General features: G+C 35.3%; 1 pseudogene; it reads left to right on the forward strand.

Annotated features, from left to right (window-relative positions):
* Window positions 1-1,326: 1,326 nt before the first annotated feature.
* Window positions 1,327-15,484, forward strand: LOC124087159 (large ribosomal subunit protein uL30-like; annotated as a pseudogene).
* The last annotated feature ends 4,740 nt before the right edge of the window (window positions 15,485-20,224 follow it).

Genomic DNA, 20,224 nt, shown 5'->3' on the forward strand with positions numbered 1-20,224 from the left:
TTTTCCATTTTCTCTCAAATGGCATACTTGATAAAATGTGCTTAGTTTTGAAATAATAAGTCGAACAAATTTATAATTAATATTTTTATATTTTATATTAATAACTTCCTACCAATAATTTTTATTTTATCTTATTTAGGATTTCTTGCTTTTCCTTTTGCATTTATATGTAAAATCCATTTGGAATAGCTTTAATTTTTCAAGATCCTTTTTCCCTTCTAACTATCCAAGTGAATCATGCTCTCTATTGACTAGACCATTCTTTCTCCTACTTCTCCAAAGTGCCAATGTTTGCATAGGTCAAGTATCCATTATCTATATGAGTATCCTTCTGGCTTATCTCTTCTGTAGCATTGGTTTGCCTATACGTGAAGCAATCCATACCTTCTTAATTATCTATCTTTATAATGAGCTGTAATATCCATTAAAGCAAGCTTTTCTATGCATTCTTCCTTATGATTGTTTTAGCTATTCTTGGTTTTTGTTTGTTTGTTTGTTTGGTTTTTGGTTTTGCATTTCTTTGTAAAGTTTAGAATGATATTGTCAGTTTCCATTTTTGCAACTCTGGTTACTTGTTCTGTTTGGTTTGATTTATTTTCTTATGTGTGTATGCGGGACTGGCACTTACATTTATATTCCCTGCTACCAGAATTATTTGTATAATGCACCAATATAACCTCAGTTCTACTTTTAACTTCTCAAAACACATTCAAGGTAAACTCTAAAAACTTAGATCATTATACAACACTGTATGTTGGCTTGTTCTTGCCTCATTTCCAATCACATTGACCAGGCCTAATCCTTTATCTGACATTTTCCAACTCTTATTATATGTAAAGAAAAAAACTACAAATTAAATGTATTCTCTTCCTTTATATATTAACCTGGATGTCATATATTTCTAGAAGTCTTGTTTTAGTCCCTTCAGAAGGGCCAAGGACACTCTTGTTTGATCAATAGATAATTATAACTCTATATTAAACAGAAGCCTTAAAATAAATTACCTCATCACCTAGACATCATTATTCCAATCTCCCTGACAAGGAGACACCTAGGATAAAAAATACCTTTAATTTAGAAAGTGTGTGTGTGTGTGTGTGTGTGTGTGTGGAAGAAGAGTTGATGTTTTGTTCTAGCTTCATATTAATACACACTGTTTTTATATAATTTATTACTTTGGACTTCCTTTGATTATTAAGGACACAGGGGACACACATTATGAAGTAACACTGAAAATCATGCAAATGTGTCTACCATGCTGATCTGAAAATCTTACACATCTCCACACAGGCCCAAGCTTTAGTATCTGAACCAAGTCTTGGTGGAATGTCCTATAAACCTGCTGGAGTAAGGAGAAAACCTCCTAATGAGTCACTGTTAGGCACTTTCTCCTTCCAGTTTGGTGGAAGACTGCCACAAGCTGGTTCTTATGCATCTGCTTCATTTCAGTTGAGCACAGGACTTTCTATCACACTTTATGCCTTAGAGCACAGCCACCAGCTTCTGGGTAAGTTTATGAAAGTGCCTGGCCATGGTTTAAAAGTCACAATGACAGAGTGACCATTCAGCAGTGTCATTCACCATCTCATTTTGCTGGTTTAGAATCTTAATGTGAAACTAGGGACATGGTGAGGTGACACCATCATGCCAATCTTACTTTGCTTTTGTGTAAGAGGAAATGGATCTATTCAGGGTTGAGAATCCCTGTTAGAGTCTGTAAACAAGTCAGGATGGCGCCTGGCATTTTGCCAGAGGGAGTGGTTTGTGAAGTAACGCCAGCGAGCCATTAAGTGTGGAGATTCCTTATTGGTTGATTGCTGTATCGAGTTTATGTTAATTATGTGGAATGTATAAGTACCTCTGTTGTCCTACAATAAACGGCTCCTACTCCTGCTGTATCAACCTACACAAGTTGCTCGTCACCCCCTCGGTAATTTTGCTGCAGCCGGACTGTGGCAATTCCCTACTGGCCAAATCTATGGAAGGTGCTGAACCAACCTCACAGCTGCCATCATCATACCTGTTGTCTTGCTAGCCATTGTGCTACTGCTAGGAAACGTGTGGCCCCTTATAGATTCTTCTTAAAAGATCAGCTGATGAGCAAATCCAGTTTTGAATTCTGCCAACTATCAACAAAAATACATATAAATATTGCTTTTAAAGATTGAGAACTCACACCAACATTAAAAATAAGAATCTACCATCTATCTGTTGAAATAGAACAAAAGAAAACAACCATTGAAAGGATGCTGTCCTATGTGTATTAGGTCTACTTAGAGGGAGCACGATTCCTCCTATCTCCTTCACTGCATAGTTCCTGTTTGGGGAACGTGAGATCTTTGCCAAGCTCTTTCCTACTTCAGGACATTTAGCAGGGTGTGCTCTCTCTGCCTGCCCACCACCCTTGCTCACCCCCAACAGCCACACATACATACACTCATCATATAGTTGACCCTTTTTAACCTTTGGTTCTTAGTTTAAATATTATTTACCCAGAAAATCATTCTCTAAACTATCTACATTCTGTTTGATTCTACAATGGTATAATATTCAATGTCATATTTAATATGATTTATAATTTATAGTTTAAAATGAAAAAAGGACAGAGGAATAGATCAGTATTATTCATGTTTACATTTTCCACTAGAATGTGAGGTCTATAAACGCAGGTAGCATAGTTTTGTTTGCTTTTGTGTTACCACAGGATTTTCACCACTTAGCTCAGGTCTGTCATATAACGGAGCAGAATAAAAATGTGTTCAATATGGAAATAAATAAATAATGAAGCGAAACACTAGAAAAGTGGGGGCACCCTCAATTTCTTAGTTGCTATATTTATGAACACTATATTTCTCTCACCACTTACAAATTTGCCTTCCTGTTAAATTCACAGAGAAAATAAAACTCCAGAAGAATTTGACAAAAAGCATATGGCAGGGTGGCTGGTGGTCGTTGAGTTGGGGGTTTAATAGAGGAAACTAATGTTATTGAGGGAGAAAGGTAAGTAGGAAGGATATTGGTAATGTGACATTGTAACACTGGAAGTAGAGTCCTCCAAGAAAAATACTATTTTAATAACATAGTTTCTGTTTATTATGTTTTTAAAATAAATTGTGCCAGTTCATAGCCCATATTTTTTCAGACATTTTTGGTGTATAAAAACTTGGAAATCATATATGAACAAACAATCTTGCCACCTATCAGAATAACTATAATCATTTTGCTATAATCTCATCCAATAATTTTTCACTTGCTTGCTATTATGCATGTACATTTTTATATCCTGAGTTTTTATATTTAATAATACATAATAGTACCCATACATATTGAAACATAGTCTTCCTAATTATTTTCATAGTTATATAATACTTCACTGAGTAAATGAGTAGTAATTTTCTTGTCCTCTTTTCTTCAGGTCAATATTCTAGTAGCACTATGACCAGAATCTTTGGGTTCTCTCAAATTGACATGTTGCTACCAAGTCTTCCGAGAGCTATTGGTCCCTTTTACCCTATGAGGATGCAGCAAACAGAGCTGTGAATCAAGAAGTGAGCTGTCACTAGACACAGAACCTGCCAGCCCCTGATCTTGGTATTCCCAGCTTCCAGAACTGTAAGAAATAGATTACTTCCATTTATAAGTCACCCAATCTGTGGTATACTGTTACAATAGACCAAACCAACTAAGATCAGCAGCTTCCTACTTTTGGCAATAAAATAGGAAATAAGTCACACACAGCATTTTAATTTTAAGCGAGTTAATTATTTCCTAAAAATCATGGTTTGCGTGATTGTTGTTATAATGTCAAAATTTGAGTCTTGGTCTATATTGCCCAATTAAATGAAAGCATGTTTTTGGCAATATGCATGTATGACTGTACTGGTTTTTCTCCAATATCTACTATCAATTATCATTGAATTTATTTTTTTCTGATTTAAAGGATGCTATTTCATTATTTTTAACAACTTCCTTTAAAACTGGTAAAAATCACATTTACATATTTCTTTATTATTTATATATTCTACCAAAAATGGGATTAGAATGAAAATGCAACAAATAATAAAACCTAAATGGTGGCAGACTTAGTAAATGTGAAAGGTCATAAATATTAGAGTTGGGAAAGCTGATGTTCCTTGTCATCTTGTTAAGAAATGGCAAAACATTTGGTCAAAATATTGCCAACTATATTTTAGAAGACAGATGAAGTGCCAGCCAATGCTACAGTCTCTGGTAAAGGAGTGGGAAAAAAAATCAGAATGTTGTGTTCTGGATGTTTCTTAAAACTTCCAACAAAACAATTTCATCAAAAAATTTCAGCAGAAATTCAGGTTAGGGTATACTAGACTACAAGCAGAGACAAAAGGTAATAGTGCCTTATTTTAAAAGACTCTACTTATGGCCTCAATCTAAATTAACTGAGAGTCCAGAATTTTGAAATATTATTGGGTGATTAAGTCAACTCTGTCTCTATCCAAACTGAAGCCCTGAGACACTTCTTCTCCTCTGCAAACTCTGAGAGACTGTTGGAAAAGGCATGTGTAAGGGGATTGCCTTACTACTCCCATTATTTCAAAGTTGATGAGGAATGGGGGCAAGAATAAAGGCCAGAAAGTAAAAATAATGGCGTAGGTTGAAATAGTAACTTTAGTACTTAATAATACTACATGGAACAGACCAGAATAAATTCCAAATTCTTTTTTTTTTTTTTTTTTTTTGGTACTGGGGATTGAACCCAGGGGTGCTTAATCACTAAACCACATCTCTAGCTCTTTTTAAAATTTTTATTTACAGAATTTACTGAGGCTGGCTTTGAACTTGGGGTCCTCCTGCCTCAGCCTCCCAAGTTTCTGGGATTATAGGCATGTGCCACCATGCCCAGCTAAATTCCAAATTCTTCTGAATAATTTACAATACTTTGCAACAATCTTGCCTACCTGGTGAGTGCCTTTCATTGTTCCCATCTCTCCATTCCCCACTCTATCACAGATGCACAGGACACTCCTTCCCCAGGGCTGCTGGCTTTAATGGAAGCCCATTAATTTGTAAAGATAGCCCACTGTGATTATCACTCCTTTTCTCCCTTTCCCCTAATTAAACTTCTGTTCATTTTGGCATCCATAGTGGTGTCTCTCACAGTGCCATAAATAGAGAAATAAAATTTTTATACAGTTAACATGAGCCTCCTACTGGGATTGGTAAATGAGGTACCTAAGGCTCTTCATCATTCAGTTGGGACTGAATGTGTATCTTGTATTTAAGTAATTTATGTCCAGCCATAGATGGAAAGAATAACAAAAAATTATAATATTCCCTCTCTCTCACACACACACTCATGCACTTTATACACATTATTCCGTGAAGCATGTTAGCTAGATGTAAGCCTTGTGATTCAAGCTGCATCTCCAAAAACAAAAACAAAAAAAAAAGAAAAATGATTTGAATTTCAACTGGGTAAGTAAGTGGCATATTGTTTTCCTTTCCCATAGATTTTTCCCCCAATTTTTATTATTTCAAGGTATTACCAAGACAGCGGGAGCAAATATGAACCTCAGAAATGTTCTTTTCCTTAGGGTAGCCCCACTGCATGCAGGGAATGCTCTGGTAAGCAAATGAATGGTGTAGCATAAAAGACTCAGAATTACATATTTTATCACATTCCAGATTTAAATATGTACCATCTTGAAATGACATTGTCCCCTTTAAAGAAGAGCAAGACAAATGCGATCATAATCCCAAAGCAGCCAGATGAAAAGCATGTAGAATGCTGAAAAAATAATAAACAAAAATGTAAATGAAACTGGGCATTCTGCCTGGAAACAGAATCTGTGTGCAAACAACACATATTCATGCCAAATTTTAGAACCCTTGAGAGGCTGTTCTACTGTGCCTGTCTCTAAGCATAGGGCCAAAAGAATAGGTGGATTTTCTATCAACACACAGTGGGGAGGTTGTGAGGCACAAAGTTCATAAGTCTCTCCTAGAAAAGACTGAGCAAAATGATGAAGATTAAATCAACTTTATCTCTAATCTGATGGAAGGACTTGTCAATGTAGAAATAGCTACCATCACCCAGCAGGAATTCCCAGAAATTACTTTGTTACTGAGCTCCATATTTTAAAGTTTCTTTTGTTCATCAAAGACTTTTTAAAATATGGATGTGTTAGAGACCCCAAAGGCTAGAATTAGTATCAAATAACATGTATCTTATTCCTGGTTATATGATTGAACAAATCAAATTTTTTTCTAGTCCCATCTGTAAAGCAAAGCTAACCATTTCACAAAGTTGTAAGTACAAAATGCTCTACAAATATTGTAATGTAGTAAGGAAGACAAAATTCATATCAGACAAAATAATGCTGTAGCCCAAAGTGTGGCACTGCCATGTAGCCAAACACAGCGGTGGGATAGAAGTATGTCTGGCTAGCCAAATATACTTTATAAATATTTTTAGTGCTTCTCTGTTATGGTTTAGATGTGCTGTGTCCCCTAAAAGCCCATATGTGAGATAATGTAAGAAAATTCAGAGAAGAAATGATTGGGTCGTGACAGCCTTAACCCAATCAGTGAATCAAGCCACTGATGGGATTAACTGAGTGGTGACTGGAGGGGGTGAGGCATGGCTTCAGTGTATATATTTGTATCTGGTGAATGGAGTTGCTCTGTTCTCTCTGCTTCCTGATTGCCATGTGAGCTGCTTCCCTCCTCCACACTCTTCCACCATGATGTCCTCCCTCACCTGGAGCCCTGAGGAGTGGAGCCTCTGTCTGGACTGAGACCTCTGAAACCATGAGCCATTATAGAAATTCTTCCTCCTCTACAATTGTTCTGGTAGGGTCTTTGTTTTGTTTTGTTTTGTTTTAATTATTTACACATGACAGTACAATGACCTTGACATATTGTACATTTGAATCAGATGGGATATAATTTCTCATTTTTCTTAGTGTACAGGTTGCAGAATCACATTGGTCATGCAGTCACATATATAACCACAGCAATAATAATGTCTATTTTATTCTGCTGTCCTTCTGGTAGGGTCTTTAACTCACAGCAGCACAAAAGCTGACTAAAACATTCCCCTTTACTTATTTTAAGTGCAAAGAAACTATTTCTTCCTTTCATTTTGATCACTTTTACTATTTATTTCTCTATAGGCAACTAATTTCTTGCTATAATTGCTATATGGAATTAGGAAGAATGTCCTTTACCTGAGTATCAGATCCTATGATTTTAGTTTCTGTCCATTCCAAACCCCTGTGTCAAGATTTCTCACCTATGTTTTTCCAAATGCTTGATGTAAATTCTACAGAATTACTACATGAAAATCACTCTTCTAGATCTATTCACTATCAGGATTTCAAAGTCCTTTATTATCTACTTTCACTCAAATAACCTAAAATTAAACTCTGGTTAGATCAATCTGTTTCATTTCAGGAGAACATTCTCAACAGGCCAGCTTTTCTCCAGAGTTAATTTTCTTTCTTCTCTTAAAATTGCTTTCTCTCCTTCCTGCCTCTTCATTTTTTGCCCAACTATCCAAAGCAGATGATCTTGAAGTCTCTGCCAACTTAACACACTTCTGTGAATTTAGCCCTTCCCAATTTCTTCCCACCATTTAAAACTTGATTGTATTTTATCATGCATATTTTATATTTCAAGATGACCCCCAACAGATTGAAATTGGATACAGGGATTTTTCTTCTATACATAATAGACACCTCAAGATGCAAACTAAACTAATTGATATAGCAATTGATAGGGAATGAATCTGAAAAGTGATTCAGAAGTCTGAAAATACAATGAAGCCACCCCTATTTAACAGTAAATTCACAGCCTTGTACACTATTTCCTTTACCAAAGACCTGTTGAATTTGGGACTATATCTCAAAAAAAATAAATAAATGGAAGTGAAGAAATTTCACTTGTAATCAAATTCATAGGCTTAAGCACCACTGTAAAAAGAAGAGCAGTTGTTCAGAATAATAAATTGTGTCTTTTGAAGTTCCAGGACATGACTTGCAGTAAATTTCCTCTGGAGGTTGATATGTTATGAAATGAATAAGTGATCCATAGGGTTGCTAAGAAATTGGAACTGTGGCTCTCTGATATTGAAACTATCCATCTGTTCTAGTATGAACTACATAGTATGTGCACTATAAACATTATTTATATTTAGTATTTAGATTTTATAAGGAATGAGAAGAAACCATGCCACACCTAGAAAGGGTGTGAAGATAGAATGACACATTCAGAAAGGCCTGCCTCTTGACAGTATTTTTTTTTAATCAAAAGTTGTTCCCATAGTTACAATAGCATTACTCTTATCTTGCACAGGTGATAAGTCACTATATTTTTAAATGTTACTTGGTTACTGAAATATAAAATTCCTGTAAAGCCAAATGGTTATTTAAAATGCATATTGAATATGTATTTTAAAATAATACAGCACAACTACTATGCTTTTTCTGTTATTGAAAAAGACATGCCACTTTAAAATTTCATGTAATTTAACTTTCAGAAATAGATATGGCTGAACCAATTCTGAGATAAATTTCTGTTCCAAAAAGATGATTTGAGAAAGCATTTAAGATTAATATTTGATTTCACTATTAAACCATTAAGTAAAGTAATACTATGATTCAGCAAATTGAATCCTCTCTCTGAGTTTGCAGAATACTATTTACTGGCATAGTGATAAAGCTGTTACAATCTCTTTTTTTAAAAAAGTATATAGTCCTGAATTTTATGGAGAAATTCAGGAAGGAGATGAGAAATTGGGACCTGGGCCACAGAAAATATGGTCACACTATTCTGACACTTTCCAGTTTTACAGTTCTAATTTGATCTATGTTGAAATGGCATAGCATAAATTCAGACTAAAAAGATTTATTATACAAAGAACATTGCATGTCTTATGACTTTAAACTTGGGGAATTCCAAATGTTCAGATAAAATAACCTGAGCAGTAGAGAATTGCACTATCTTGGGTTATAACCCATGATATACAAAGGTTTCCAAAAGCAAGCCTGATGGTGATGGATTAAAAAAAAAGGGCAATGTTTAAGAGTAGAGAGGAAGAGGTGCTCAGAGGCTATGGTCTACCTGCAGCACCTCTTGCCCTAGCAGACACCTCACTGGGAAAGCCAGAAACTTAATCTCGTAGACAGAACAGAGAGCAGCATACTGAATTATTTTCAACAATTATGTTCTCCTACAAAGAATCTAGATACTGTTAGAGAAGCAAAAGCACACTTCTAACCACCAACTTGCATTTCTTAAACATCTCTACATCATATATTTCACCTTCATATTTAAATTAAATAAGATGATGGGCATGAGTATCAGTAAGTGGCTACATAGATTATGTAACAGAAGCAGTGTAATGGAGGGTAATACTAACCTAGTCTATTCATCTGACCATGCCAAGAAATCCTAAGTAGTTGCTATTTTACAATCCTGCATCTGGATTCTATATTAAATTTCTGGTAGAATTATTTATCAATTTCACTTTAATACCAAAACCATGAAGTGAACTCATGCTAAATGTACTACATGGACTCAGGTAAATGTCATATTATATATTATAGCACCATATTTATTCTCCAGTTAGTCATATAAAATTGTAATGTCCACATAATTTTCCCAGAGGAAACTTCAATTTCTTTGCACAGAATTATGATAGTCATGGCACTATTTAAAACATAAAGGGCAGCTGTACATGTGATTTATTTATTGGTGTGAGCTCTATGATATATATGGCCTTAATTGAGCTGGACGAAATCCAGAAACAGTCTCGTACTTATCTTCCTGTCTCTGTACAAAATTCTGATATCTGAGTTGACATTATTTATTAGCACATTAGGACTTGGATTTGAAATGTTCTAACATCTCAGCACTTTTTGCTTAAAACTTTGAATGTCCTACCAAATTCAGCCTTTCCTCTTTCCTATTACCCTGTCCCTTTATGTAGTCTATCTTACACACACACACACACACACACACACACACACATCTTATTCTTCTTGTGTTAGTTTGCAATGGTATTTTTCTTCTATAAATTTAAATGTTCAAGGGAATGTGAGGACTTGTGATTATTTTTATTTTTTATTCTGCTTAAAATATATTTGAATGAACAAGCTTCTAATTAACACATTATCTTCTACCAGGGCCCAATTTCCCTATCTTAAGAAGAAAGTACAGATTACTCAGCCCTTATTATGACATTGTCTCATAAGGTTTTATGCACTTATGTCATGTAATCCTCATAATTATTCCAAAAGATTCATTCATTTTATTCCTATCTCAGGTCAAACATCAACCTATCAAGAATACCTCCTATAAGAAACATTTAAGTAGTAACAACACCTATTATTCCATTCTCCTTTTCCTAAGTTATTTTTATAGCACATATTATCCTATGGATTTTGTTTGATTATTTTTGCCCCCTGCTACAACAGAAACATCATTACAGTAACCATTTTTCCTGATTTAAGTCCTAGATATATCTTCATTACTTAGCTGACAACTGAAACATAGTCAATACAAATAAATAACTGTAGAATTAATCATTCAATAAGTTATTTTTCTTTATAGCATATATTACATAGATTTTATTTGTTCTAGAGCATTTTATTCTATTATAACCATCATTTCTCTCCTACCCTATAGTGTTCTTCATATACTTATTCTCTTTTGGACAGAAAATTTTTTCTCCAGAGAGCAATTTACCACAAAGTTCAATTTAGAAAATTTCTAAGTGGAGTTGCTTTGATTGAAATACAGAAGGGCACTACAGAATCCAGCTTCTGTTTCTCCTTCACTCCTTCTCAGTAGTCCTTTAAAATGGAGAGAAGACTATAGGGAAAGATGACAATTTCAAAAGAAATATTACAAAGACTGGTTCTTTTTATTTTATTATATTATAGAATATTTTATATAGAATAACCTCTACTAAAAGGAGATCAAAAAAGAACAACAAAATTTAAACTGATAATTTGAGCAGTTTACATGTATCACTGTTCCCCAGAGAAACCAAACCTACAGAATACACACATCTGTGCACACGATTGTGCACACACAATTAGGCATTGGCTTACAGGGTCATGGTGCTGAAAGCATCCATGACCTGCTGTCTGCAAGTCAGAAACCAAGGGATGCAGTATTATTTCAAAGGCCAGAGTATTAAGTCCAATGACACAGATCCCAGTCCAAGTCTGATGGCCTGAGAACCAGGAGCTCCAAGGGTAACAAAAGAAATATTTCAGCTCAATCAATGAGTAGAGAAGAAATTCCGTTTTCCTGTGCCTTTCTGTTCTGCTCAGGCCCTCAGCAGATTGGGTAATGCTCACCCACAATAGAGAGGACCCTCTACTTTACTTAGTTCACTAATTCAAATACTAACCTATCCAGAAATAACACTTAAACAAATATCTGGGCATACTGTGGCCTGTTTAAGCTGCCACATAAATTTAACTATTACTGTTTAGATAGGCTTCAGAACAGAATTGATTTTCCTTCTGTTTTACCTTCTCACTCTATGGTTGATTTAGTGCTGTTATTTGTCTTTTTAATTAGAATTTGGAATGCATTCTAATTATTAAGGCATTATCCTAAAATCATCACTGTCTTCCGCCTTACTTTTAAAATGAGAACTAGAAAAGGACTATCATAGTTACCTGGTGGATTCTGCCTATATGTTCACTGCTCCCCTTCTGCCTGGCCCCACCTTTTTCTGCTCTACTCCATGTTTCAGGTAAAAGCACTCAGCCAGGTGTGTCAAAGATGGAGAGACAATGGCAGAGCTCAAAGCAGATTCAGCCTGAAGGCAAGTGATTCTGACCTTAGGGCACCTAAAAGAAGGTCTGTGAGTGAAGAGGGGACTGGGACCCAGGCAGCACTCTTGCCTCATTGAAGCTGAGCCAGATGCTGAGGCCCCAGTGCAGGCCAGTCTGTCCAGACCACACACTGCACAGAAAATGACAGAGCCATCATGGGCATGTCTGCCCACTTAGAAAATGAGGATATGAGCATATTCAAGATTGTGGTTCAGGACCTTTAGTCAGATGCAAGGGGCATGTAAATCTAGATGTTGACTCTGAGAATCATGATTAAAAATTCATTTTGCACAAGTTCGATACAATGGGAATTTGTTTAAAGCAAATCAAGATTTCTTTTTTATCTTTTTCTTTTTCTTTCTTTCTTTTTTTTTTTTTTCAAACTGCAGCCTAAAATATATATCTGGTGCAAATAATTTTAAATATTTCTTTTAATTTTGGAATGTTTTTCTGATAAAGTTTTTTGTTTGTTTGTTTTGGTACCAGGGATTGAACCCAGGGGCATTCAACCACTGAGTCACATCACCAACCCTTTTTATATTTTTATTTAGAGACAGGGTCTCACTCACTTGTTTAGCACCTTGCTTTTGCTTAGGTAGTTTTGAACTCATGATCTCCTGCCTTAGCCTCCTAAACCGCTGGGATTATAGGCGTGTGCTACTACCCCTGGCCTCATAAAATAATTTTGAACTTTTAAAGTCAGCCTCAGCAACTTAGCAATGATCTAAGCAATTGTTATCTGTGTGTGTTGATGGTTTTTTCTCCCTAAGAGGAAATGTCTTCATCAGTTTGACTAATCAATAGTATTTCCAAGAGAGTTATTAAAGACTGATACTGAGTAAATGGCAACAGGAGAGGCTAAATATTACTGCAAACTATATGTTAGTGAATATTTAAAATTGTGTTTAGTGAATATACTCTAAACTACTTTCAATTTCCAACCTGAAAATTTGGTTTATGCTATTACCATTTTAGTGAATACATAATTTAAAATAAAATGTTAAAGTTTATTAAACACCAGTCTAGCTATAATCTTACACTGAATTTTTACAGGTTATATTGAAATTTCATTGTTGTTACAAGTAGATATTGTCAATAGATTGATAGCACTTATACAGTTATTTTAATTTCACAAAATAGAGGTGAGGAAGGACAAACACCATAGAGGTTCTACATCACCTTTTCAGAATATCTCATTTTCTAAGAATCTCTCATGATCTCATTTTAAACAGCACAATCCTCTACGTGGCCCCACTGACAGGGGCTTCATAACAGATTTTATTAATCAAGGGGTACAGGATGATTAATAATGTGGGGAATTAAGCTTAATAAACATTCTTTGTATTTTGTATTAAAGAAAATCAACCTACCTGTGATCAACAGCATGGTGGGAATTTATAACTACAAAGTTCATTAGGGAACCAGTAACCACATTGTAATCTAATGAAGACCATACTTTAATTTTGATTAGAGCTAGTTAATAGCATTTTTAAAAAACAAAATCAGCTCCATTTGCTGGTTGGATTCCCTTCAGATCCGTCTGATGTGACTTCATCCATCATAAAGCCTTGGTTGTCTGCTGGGACAGCAGCTTCCTGAATATTGTAATATGGCACATCACATTCAACCTCCTTCTCTGTGTCCTTGAGAAATGTCTTCACCCCATACCTCTTGTTTAGAATTGCTATACATCAACCATACACTATTAGCCATTTTTGCAGTAAACATTAAACTATGCTGAACACTTAATGTACGAGGCTATGTGCTAAGCACCCTAGGATCCTTGACATATCCATACTACACAGATATTGAAATTGAGAGGTTAGGTAATTTTTCTATGGTTAGTGTATGCTCATAAATTCAAAAGTGGCATTCAAAGTTATGTCAGATTCAAAAGTCCAGTTTTTCTAACCTCTTAACAATTTGTTGCCTCTATGAGCTTGCTTCATTTTGTGAATTCATTAACTTGTTAGTTTGTGCAACAAACATTTATTAAGCACCCAGGATAGTGTTGGAATATAAAGATGCATAGAACAGAGTTCCTGACTTCCTGGCTTTTCCACAAGGTGAGGGAGAGAATGAAAAAAAGAAAGTAATTGTAAATAATAGTTGTTAAGGGGGGGTGAGGTAAAACACCATTTAATTCTTGTGAAATCCAAGGATAAACATCTCAAATGAGAGTGATATTGGAATTAATTCTTGAAGGAAGAGTAGATATGATGAAATGAGAAATGCATTGGTTTTCAAGAACATCATGGCTGGAGCACAAAGATAGCAGAGCTGGAGGGGCGGACGAGGTCCCATTTTGTTCAGCATTCTGAGAATGAATCCCAACCTTCATGTAGGGGTAAGCATGGGCAGAAAGTTTGAAGAAATTGAAGATGAAACAAGCATCTGAATGAAAAGACAACCCAAAAATATACATAAGGGAGATGTTGAAAGTATTAGGGTTGTAGTTAGGAAGTTGAGTTTCAATTTTGCCTCCACTAATTAAAAGAATTCTTTATACTTTGCAAAAAGAGGGATTTTTTCTCTACTACTTCATGGGGATAATTTGAGCTTCAAAATATTGTATCTATACAAGTGCTTTGTGAATTATTTATGAATCATGGAAAGGGTGAAGCTGAGTTGGGGCAGTTTGAGGTGGAAGGCTCTGCCTGCCCCTTTTGGATGGCTTTAAAGTTTTAGAGTAGGTTACAATATGACAACTGTCAAATACAATATTTAGTACAATAGAGAAATATACACTCATGGGTGTCATGATCTGGAAAAATCTCTCTCAGAAATGGAGAAAAATTCCAGAGATAAGAAAAACTCAAAAAAAAAAAAAAAAAAAAAGGATGGTGGTAAAGAAAATTCTAACAGCTTCTTTCTTCCTTGTTTATGGCTTAAGTCGTCCCAACTGCTATTCAAACCTCCTCCAGCTGGAAACATAGAAAGTATAGAAAAGAAGATTCCCCAGTGCAGTGCCAGAGCACTTAGGAGGGAAGAAATTTTTCAGAGCTGAAGATGAAGCACTTAAGGAAGAAATTTCCCCAAAAGATACTTCAAATGGCAAATAAGATGCTTTCTGTGAAAGAACTAAGCACTATCATGAGTATAGGTAGAGGCACAGATCTAAGATTCAAATAGCTAGAAAAGCAAGAAAATCTGGCAACTTCTGTGTACCTGCAGAACCCAAATTAACATTTGTCATCAGGATCAGAGATATCAATAGTGTGAACCCAAAGGTCCAATAGGTGTTAATTTCTTCCCTTCTGACTGCTATGCAGTAGAAGCAAGGCTCAATAAGGCTTCCCTAACTTGCTGAGATTGTGGACCTATCTACTGCATGGGGTATCAAAACCTGAGATCAGTAACAACTAATCTACAAGTATGATTATCGCAAAGCCAAGAAGTGACTTGCCTTGACAGGTGACACTGTGATTGTTGGATTTCTTGGAAAACATGGCATCATCTACATGGAGGATCTGATTCATGAGATCTGTGCTGTTGGAAGAGTCTTTCAAGAGGGAAACCATTTCTCATGGCCTTTCAGATTATCTGTTCTATGAGGTAGAATGAAGAAAAACAACACCACCCATTTTGTAGAAGATGGAAATGCTGGCAATTGGGAGGATCAGATTAACAGGCTTTTAGGAAGGATGAGCTAAGGTGTCTACCTTGATTATTTTTGTAATCTAGTCAATTAGTAAGCAATAGTTGCTTTCATGTTGAAAAAGAAAAACAGCCAAGGAATTCCAGTTGATATCAGAACCCTAATTTGATACTGAATATTTTCTAATATGAAGCTTTGCTTTTGAAATTCCTTTTCCATTTGAATTTTATTATGGGTCGAAAATTTACTCTAAAACATCACTGTCTGCATTAGCATGGGCATTGTTTTGTATTAGTAGAGAGAGAATGGGAGGCTCAAACACGATACTTCTTAAGAAGATTGTAGGCAGATACACAATGGTATTTGGAGGACTAAATGTTAAGTAGCCTTCATCAGAGGAGACTTTTTCTCTGTCATCATTGTAAGTCTACTTATCACATTTAACAGTAAATATATTTGAAATGCATATATGTACATATCTGTATAAAATATCCAGTAATTACCTATCTTGGATTTCTTCCATTACTATAATGTTTTCCATTTCTATTGGTTTCCTTTATTTTCTCATGGTGCACTTGGGAATACATTCTGTGTCTCGTGAAAAATTCATGACATTGGTGCTAATCTAGAACTAAAAATCAGAATAAAATTAAAAAGCCCAGGAATTTCTTTCATTTTTCTGGAAAAGCCAAGTAAGGAAGGGTAAATTTTTGCTAAATATATTTGTTAATGAGACTAGGAATAAATTCAACTCTACTCTTTCAGAAGTGTGAATAGTACACAAAATTAACTTTTATATGTGTTGTTATATAATTTTAAAAGAAATAAATACATAAATTATCTTCACCAATGCTGGAAATGATGATGCTGGTTTGTAGGACTTCGCAACAAAAGATTAACCTCCCAGCAACTTTCAGAACAGTAACCTATGATTATTTGATTTGGTTGCTATACAACACAAGAATCAGTGTAACGGAAATGAATGTTGGCTGCTTGGGGGAATTTTCTGATGTCAAAATCCCTTAGACTACAACTTACAAAGTCATTGGATTCCTGCCTCATTTACACATAAATAATTTATGAATTTGTACCATAATTTTTCTTTGAGCTGAATCAAAGCTCTCTGATTTTGCAAATCATCATGCAGAAGCCAATGACACACATTCCTGAGATTTCTAATGCAATCAATAAGTTTGCCATTACTGTCAGTGGGTGCAATTTCTCTGATTAACCTGTAGAAAGTGTTCTCCTTCATGAATGCTGTTCAGAAATAAACTGATATTGTAAAAGAAGAGAAGGGCATATTTCAAAACAGGAACTCTTGGTGATCTTAAATAATGATGTATAAAAGAGAGAGAAAGGGAGAACAATTTGATTTGCTCCAACCAAGTTGACCCAGAAAGGAGAGAGCAGGAAAATGGCTTAACCTAAGCAAATGGGACTCAAAGTCATACAAGACTAACACTCCCATTTGCAACATCAAAGCCTCGTTTAAAACATGTATTGCCTGGATCTGAAAGACATTTAAATTCCAGAAGAAGCCTTGGTTCAAAAAAAAAAAAAATCAGTGTAAAAAGGAAGAAAATAATAAGAATAAATCAAACAGTGGGAACACTCAAAGGAAAGAATCAGAGATAAAAAGAAAAACGGCAATGTTTTGTCCTCTGTCAGCATCAGCCCCAAACATGGATTCCGAAACTGAGCATGACCCGTTATGCACTAAAGGTACATTGTCTCGCCTGATCTTTGAGATGGTCTTCACTACTTTTCATAAAAGGAAGCTAAAGAATGAAGAGATCAAGTAGCCTAGGATGTGGCTATTAAGAAGCAGATGGTGGACTTAAATTTTTTTTTTCTTGATTTCATGTAATCTTTCTCCTTGATAGCTCTTTCATCCATCACATTTTCTCTGTCATTTCTTTGGACCAGTCTGTCAGTAATTATCTCCTAGAAAACAGCAACAGCTTTCTAATTACTCTTGCAGTGATTTGCCAAGAGAAGAAGGGTCAGACCAACCCCTCAAAGTCTCTCCCATGCTGTGCTATCAAGTTCTCTCTCTGCCTGAATTTGCATTTAGCTGTATGATTGGCACAACTTATAACATACCAAACCTGATAAAATGCTTGAATATATTAAATTACATTAGTAAAAATGTGGTTGCCAGGAAGACAACAAAATTTGTGCTTAGAAATAGATTTCACCATCCTTAAAGTTGTCTTCGTCCATTTGAAATGACACCCTCCCTCTAATTTTTTGGCACTGGTGGTTTCTGTTAGTTCTGGACCCTTACTGCCACTGAAGAAAATGTAACTTAAACACAGTTGATGGCATTGCCTGCAGTTTCCCCAAACATGTCCATCCCACACAGAGTCATTGGTGTGACCTTCCTGAGGTACTCGTTTAATTCATACAGTCCTTTTAATAGTCCAGCGATCCTTTACAGAAAATCAAGCTTCTTAGATTAGTGTATGAGACCAAAGGGCCTGGTCTCTGCTTTTCTAGAGACTCTTATCCCTGTGTGGACTCCACCACACAGAATCTGTTTTTTTTCCCCTAGGACTCTTACAATCTCCCTGAAGTTCCTTCAAAAAAATTATCACCTATTTTCTTTCACCTGCATGTCCCTGGGAACCTTTTCCCACCATGTTTGTGTAATCAAATACTGGTATCCTGCAAATATTAGTTCGGATATCTGTTTCTTCAGGGTTCTTCTCCTCATCTGTCTGAATTGACTCTCCAATGAGCTTCCATTACACCTAAATTTTTCCTCTGTCAAAGACTGATCATGCTGTGCTGTAGGTCAGAGCTTCCTTTCTCCTCTCTGTGACAAAAGGGTATGTTCTGTGAGGACTGACTCTCTCCTTAACCTTTAAATGTTTTCTGGTTCACTAGATGGAATACAAGAAAAACATGTAAGGAACCCAATATAAAATTAATTAATTAATTAATTAATTAATTAATGGAAAACTCATGGAAGGAAAAATGGGACAAGGAGCCTCAGATGAGAACAGTTGCATTTGGCAGTATGATTGGCACAAATTATAACAAACTTGAGTTCAAATAAGGCTCAATATGTATTGCTTAAAAAATGAACAGATGAATATCTTAACAGCTGGAGTAAAATAGCAGAAAAAGGCAGTTGAAGATACAAAAAGTTAGAAAATACTTGGGTATTGTGTGAATGGGTACAGCCATAATGACATAATGTTGCCAATATTCCATATGATACATTTCCAACTGACTCCCAATCATGAATTTCTTATAAGTCATAATACCAGTGTTAACTCCTCTCAATAATTGGTTGTTTTACTCATCTTTTATAATAATAACTTAGATTTTAATGATTTTCTCTTTTGCAAAGGGCTTACATATGCAAAAATCTCATTTAATTGGGCAATAATCATGTTAAGCACTCAAGATATTTCTCTTATTTTGCACATGAGGAAGCCAAGGTGGAGTAAAGGACTTACCCATCAGTACTTTTCAGTTCATATTGAAGCCAGAGTCAATTTGTGGATCATGGCAGGCAACCACTCATTTTGTAGCTAAGTAACAGCTTCATGTGCCTGGACTACCTCGGGGTTGAAGAGGTGGTAACCAGCTCTACCCATTTCATAACTTCAGTCAGGTACATGTCTCATTAATCCAAATAGTTTCTTTATTATTGTTTATATCATTCATTTCTAAAATGTCATCATTTTCCATTTATCTTTGTGCTACATTTTCAGATTGCTAATATTCCTGCATTAAGGTACTGTACTTTATAATCTTGTCCCTGGGAGGTAAAACCCTGACCTTTTTGGCTTCTACAATTCACTGTTTGCTGAGTTTGGGGAAGACTGCCCATCTAAGAAAGAGGTGATTCTGTTCTCCTTGGTTGAACTAGAACAATGGGAAAGAATTTGCAAATAAAATGCATTTTCTAATATGTCATTTTCTATTGGCATAGCCTCAGTATTGACATCCTCTCCTGTGGCTGCCAGTGCCCGCCTCACAGAGGAGGATGTGAAGGTAGAGAAATCCACACACTTTCCTGGTTATACACAGCACATCTGCACCTCTACCACCCAATCTCATTCATAACACCTGTACACTTGTGATTAGAACACCTTCTACTCGCTAGCCATGATTGTCTCTTTAAGTATCTGAAGGAACTCCTTGCTGATTATTTAAAATACCCATACACCCATCTGAAAGAAGAGCTAACTCTGCATATGACTCCTTATTTTATTTTCAGGCTTATTTTAGACCTCCAAACACTGGATACAATGTATTTCAAGACTAGGTAAAACAAAGACCTCATTAAAGATTTAAAAAAATAAATAAATAAAAATTAAGGGAAAAAAAGATCTAGCTCAAAGTGTTAATGTCTAAAGACTATGTTTATAATCTGTCTTGAAAGGTGTATTGCAAGCAAAACTTTTAATAATATTATTACATAGTTCCATATTATAATAATGAAAACATAAATGCTTACATGTGTGCACTGAATAGTTTACTACTCAATTTAAAGATTTCTCAAATTAATACTCCACCAGCTAATATCAAACTTAAAGGTATCTAACTAAATTCAGAGCATACTGTTAAATCAGTAATGAAAACAAAGTCTTTGTCTCCATTTTATTTATTTTTGCCTTTTGGGCCAAATAATCTCTAAATACTTTGAAGTTCATTTCATGTTTTCCACCTAGACGTAGCATTAAAGAATATTTATAAATAACACTCAATTCCCTGTGTGGAGGAGTATATTTATTTATTAAGCCCGACTCATTTGGCTTCTACAATTCCATTTCTG

The sequence above is a fragment of the Marmota monax genome, unplaced genomic scaffold (assembly GCF_021218885.2).
Source record: "Marmota monax isolate L192 unplaced genomic scaffold, Marmota_monax_Labrador192_F-V1.1 WCK01_AAM20220418_F8-fsc00012, whole genome shotgun sequence".
Lineage (NCBI taxonomy): Eukaryota > Metazoa > Chordata > Mammalia > Rodentia > Sciuridae > Marmota > Marmota monax.